Raw genomic sequence first — 5,600 nt, 5'->3', positions numbered from 1 at the left:
CTTTCTTCATGGGACGCAATTACTAAAATAATTCCATGTTTGGCTGGAGAGATGGCTCAGTAGTTAAGAACACTGGCTGCCCTTCAGTGGGCCCCAGCTTCAATTCTCAGTTCCTGTATTATAGCTCACAACAGTCTGCAACTCTAATCCCAGGGAATCTGATACCCTCTGGTCTCCTTAGGAATTAGGCACACCTGTGGTACACAGACTTATGTGCAGAAAACTACCCATACCCATTAATAAATAAACTAATGAAAAAAAGTTTAAAAGAAATAACTGCGTGTTATTTCATACTCTTGAATTCATACTATTTAATTCTGTTGAATCTCTGTGCTGTAACTGTTCACTTTCCTATCGGTGGATATTTAGATTGTTTCCAAGTTTTACTAATTATGACAAATGCTGCCATGAGTATTTTGTCATCATCCTATGGCACCCATGTTTAAACTTGTTTTTCGGAGATCATAGTCATCATTTTTATTGAAGCAGTCTTTATCACCTGTTTCTTAATCAATATTGTCAAAACTTTCTAATTTGAAAAAAAAGGTAGGGTCAAATGATGCTACTGAAGAATTAATTTACAAAAATCTTAATCCATTATCAGTGATATGTTACCTACTCACATACCACTTGTTTTTATTAGTTCATTTTTTGATAGATATTTGTTGGTACCATTTTCATTTTTTTAAATATACTTATCTTTGTCAGATGTTCTAAGTACCTTCTTTGTGTAGCTAAATTATCTTTTAAGATATATTTTTTTAAATTGGATATTTTCTTTATTTACATTTCAAATGTTTTCCCCTTTCCAAGTCTCTCCTTTGGGAACCCCTTATTCCACTCCCCCCACCCCCTGCCTGCCTGTATGAGGGTATTCCTTCACCTACTCCCTTCTTCCTTCCCTGGCATTCCCCTACACTGGGGCATCAAACACCCTCAGGCTCAAGGGCCTCTCCTCCCACTGATGTCCAACAAGGCCATCCTCTGCCACATATCATGCTAGAGCTATGGGTCCCTCCATGTGTATTCTTTGGTTGGTAGTCCAGTCCCTGGGAGCTTTGGGGTTTGGTTCTGGCTAGTTGACACTGTTGCTCCCCCAATGGGGCTACAAATTCCCTCAACTCCTTCAGTCCTTTCTCCAACTCCTCTATTGGGGACCTGACAATCATTCTAATGGTTGGCTTCGAGCATATGCCTCTTTATTTGTCAGGCTCTGGTAGAGCCTCTCAGGAGACAGCTATATCAGGATTCCTTCAGCAAGCACTTCCCGGCATCTACAATAGCATGTGGGTTTGGTGGATCCCCAGGTGGGGAAGTCTCTGGATGGCATTTCCTTCTATCTCTGCTCCACACTTTGTCTCCATATTTCCTCCTGTGAGTATTTTGTTCATCTTTCTAAGAAGTACTGAAACATCCACATTTTGGTTTTCCTTCTTCTTGGGCTTCATATGGTCTGTGAATTGAATCTTGGGTATTCTGAACTTCTGGGCTAATATTCACTAATCAGTCAGTACATACTATGTGTGTTCTTTGTGACCGAATTACCTCATTCAGGATGATATTTTCAAGTTTCATCCATTTGCCTGAGAATTTCATGAAGTCATTGTTTTTAGTAGCTGAATAGTACTCCATTGTGTAGATGTACCTCATTTTCTGTACCCATTCCTACACTGAGGGACATCTGGGTTGTTTCTAGCTTCTGGCTATTATAAATATGGCTGCTATGAACATAGTGGAGCATGTGTCCTTGTTACATGTTAGAGCATCTTCTGGGTATATGCCCAGGAGTGGTATAGCTGGGTCCTCATAGGTAGTACTATGTCCAATTTTCTGAAGAACTGCCAAACTGCTTTCTGCCAACCTTTGCTGGCAGATCTGGGTGAGAGAGAGAACTCAGTCCAGCAGAGTCTCTCTGGGCTGAGCAGGATGAGCTCAGATCTCCTACCCTCAGGAGAATAACCAGCTGGGAGTCTGTCAAAGCAGGAACTAGTTTTATTGTATCTGTATCGATCTTTTTCTTTATAAAGGGCTGAGAGAGAAGGTGGAGTTTTTTGCTGAGGTGAGATGACATAGGGGTTGGGGAAAGGTGACAAAGGTTATGGAGTTACTTGACAGAGCCAACAAAGTTACTCTACATCAGCAGTAGCCAAGCAAAGACATGCTTAAGCAGGTCCTGCTGAATCACTCCACTACAGAAGTGACTAAGACAGTTTACAAAACTCAAGCCAGGCTTGGGTTTGTCCTCAAGGCCCAAAGCAGGGCCAAATAAGGGCCCAACAGATTTCCAGAGTGGTTGTACCAGCTTGCAATCCCACTAGCAATGGAGGAGTGTTCCTCTTTCTCCACAACCTCAACAGCATCTGCTGTCACCTGAGTTTTTGATCTTAGGCATTCTGACTGGTGTGAAGTGGAATCTCAGGGTTGTTTTGGTTTGCATTTCCCTAATGACTAAGGATGTTGATCATTTCTTTAGGTGCTTCTCAGCCATTCGGTATTCTTCAGTTGAGAATTCTCTGCTTAGCTCCGTTCTTCATTTTTTTTAATATGGTTATTCGGTTTGAAGAGTATTGGTATTAGGTCTTCTTTGAAGGTCTGATAGAATTGTGCACTAAACCCATCTGGTTTTGGGCTTTTTTTGGTTGGGAGACTTTTAATAACTGCTTATATTTCTTTAGGGGTTATGGGATTGTTTAGGTGGTTTATCTGATCCTGTTTTAACTTTGACACCTTGTATGTGTCTAGAAAGTTGTCAACTTCATCCAGATTTTACAATTTTTTTGAGATAGGCTTTTGTAGTAAGATCTGATTATTTTTTGAATTTCCACAGTTTCTGTTATTATATCTCCCTTTTCATTTCTGATTTTGTTAATTAGGATACTGTCTCTGTGTATCTCTGGCTTAGTCTGGCTAAGGGTTTATTTATCTTGTTGATTTTCTCAAAGAACCAGCTCCTGGTTTGTTTGATTCTTTGTGTAGTCTTTTTGTTTCTACTTGGTTGATTTCAGCCCTGAGTTTGATTATTTCCTGCCATCTAGTCCTCTTGGGTGTATTTGCTCCTTTTCCTTCTAGAGCTTTCAGGTGTGGTGTTAAGCTGCTAGTATATGCTCTCTCCAGTTTCTTATTGGATGCAATCAGAGCTATGAGTTTTCCTCTTAGGACTGCTTTCATTATGTCCCATAAGATTGAGTATGTTGTGGCTTCATTTTCACTAAACTCTAAAAAGACTTTAATTTCCTTCTTTATTTCTTCCTTGACCAAGTTATCATTGAGTAGGGCATTATCTAACTTCCATGTGTTTGTAGGCTTTCTGTTGTTTTTGTTGCTATTGAAGACCAACCTTAGTACATGTTGATCTGATAGGATGCATGGGATTATTTCAATCTTTTGTAGCTGTTAATGTCTGTTTTGTGACTAATTATATGGTCAGTTTTGGAGAATGTATCATGAGGTGAAAAGAAGAAAGTATATTCTTTTATTTTAGGATGCAATTTTCTATAAATTTCTGTTAAATCCATTTGGTCCATAGTTTCTGTTAGTTTCACTGTGTCTGTGTTTAATTTGTGTTTCCATGATCTGTCCATTGATGAGAATAGGGTGTTGAAGTCTCCTACTATTATTGTGTAAGGAACAATATGTGCTTTGAGCTTTAGTAAAGCTTCTTTTATGAATGTGGGTGCCCTTGCACTTGAAGCATAGATGTTCAGCATTTAGAGTTCTTCTTGGTAGATTTTCCCTTTGATGAGTATGAAGTGTCCTTCCTTATCCTTTTTGCTAAGTTTTACTTGAAACTTGATTTTATCCAATATTAGAATGGCTACTCCAGCTTGTTTCTTGGGACCATTTGTTTGGAAAATTGTTTTCCAGCCCTTCACTCTGTGGTAATGTCTGTCTTTGACACTGAGGTGCATTTCCTGTATGCAGCAAAATGCTGGGTGCTGTTTACATATCCAGTCTGTTAGTCTATGTCTTTTTATTAGTGAATTGAGTCCATTGATGTTAAGAGATATTAAGGAATAGCGATTTTTACTTCCTGTTACTTTTGATGTTATTTTTATGTTTGTGTGGCTATCTTCTTTTGGGGTTTTTGAAAGAAGATTACTTTGTTGCTTTTTCTGGGTGTAGTTTCCCTCCTTCTGTTGGAGTTTTCCATCTATTATCCTTTGTAGGTCTGGATTTGTGGAAAGATATTGCATAAATTTGGTTTTGTCATAGAATATCTTGGTTTCTCCATCTATGGTACTTGAGAGTTTTTCTGGGTATATTTAGCCTGGGCTGCTATTTCTGTTGTCTTAGAGACTCTATGACATCTGCCCAGGATCTTCTAGCTTTCATAATCTCTGGTGAGAAGTCCAGTGTAATTCTGATAGATCTGCGTTCATATGCAAAAATATGGAAAGATTCAAGAATTTCCATGTCATCCTTGTGCAGGGACCATGCTAATCTTCTCTGTATTATTCCAATTTTAGTATATGTGCCACTGAAGTGAGCACATGATATTTCTTATAAACACATTATTAATTCAAATCCACATTGTTTTTAATTTTCTCATTAGTGATATTTTTGTTTCATAAAATTTCTTTATATCTGAAGAAAGCCAATATAAAGAATTCCAAAACATGACACTTTGGTACACTTCATATTTTGTATTAAAGATACATAACAGTAGCAAGTACAAATCAAGGCTTTCTTTGACTCACCTTTCCTTCCAAAGATAGAAGCATTAAAAAAAATATTCCCCAGTTGTCATGAACTTTCTCCTTGCATTGCATCACCTGGGAATCTTGCTGCATCACAGGAAAAGATCGTTGAAGCTGGCTTCACATATAAGCCAACTTTGTCATCAAGTACCACATGGCCCACCATCTCTTCAAAGGATCCACTTACCTCCCTAAATTATGACTGACTCTCTCTTCTCTTTCTTCTGTAATTCAACAAGGCTTTCACCTCAGCATTTGAAGAAACAGGAGAAGCAGGACTCCCCTATCACGTTCTCTTCACCTTTTGCCCAGAAACATGTATTAGGGTGCTTATTGGAGAAGTCCCTCCCAATAGGCAGAGGTCCAAGGGTACAAAGCCATCAAAACGAACCTGAAAGAAAGTCCTCATTGTGTCCCAGTTATTTCCACTTGTTATTTTTTTCTTCAGTGATTCAATGATGTTTCTCCATGAATGTTCATGGTTGATCAAATGGAAGCATCCAGATATATACAGATTTCTCTCTTCTTTTTGATCTTCACTTGCAGGATCATTTGTCACATAACTAAATTGATGTGCTTTTCAATTGTTAGTTTATCTTTCAATTTAGTGATGGGCAGGAAAAGGTTTTGTCCTTGCAATAGTGCCATAGCATTCAAGTATGAATTTAAAGCCCACTTTTGAATTTAGCTATTCTCTCAGTTTTTCTATAATTATAATGAGGTATACATATTAATATACTTTCTCTGCTTTTTATTGTTAATCTGTAATTTTTCAAGGAAGGCTGTTGAGAAAATTTTAAAGGTTATTTCCTTCCCCCTTACTCCAAATTCAGAAATCAGTCTGTCAATTATTAACATTTTCATTTTCATCTCGTAAAGCATCAATACACCCATCATCGATTT

The 5,600-nt window shown here is 38.1% G+C and overlaps 1 non-coding gene across 1 annotated transcript; it reads right to left on the bottom strand.

Annotated features, from left to right (window-relative positions):
* Window positions 1-4,383: 4,383 nt before the first annotated feature.
* LOC116086784 lies at window positions 4,384-4,490 on the bottom strand. The gene has a single exon (XR_004117124.1). It is a non-coding gene; the product is annotated as a U6 spliceosomal RNA (small nuclear RNA).
* Between the last annotated feature and the right edge of the window lie 1,110 nt (window positions 4,491-5,600).

Source organism: Mastomys coucha, unplaced genomic scaffold (genome assembly GCF_008632895.1).
Source record: "Mastomys coucha isolate ucsf_1 unplaced genomic scaffold, UCSF_Mcou_1 pScaffold12, whole genome shotgun sequence".
Taxonomy (NCBI): domain Eukaryota; kingdom Metazoa; phylum Chordata; class Mammalia; order Rodentia; family Muridae; genus Mastomys; species Mastomys coucha.
The sequence above is the reverse complement of the archived record's forward strand: the minus strand, read 5'-3'. Positions and strand labels throughout refer to the sequence as shown.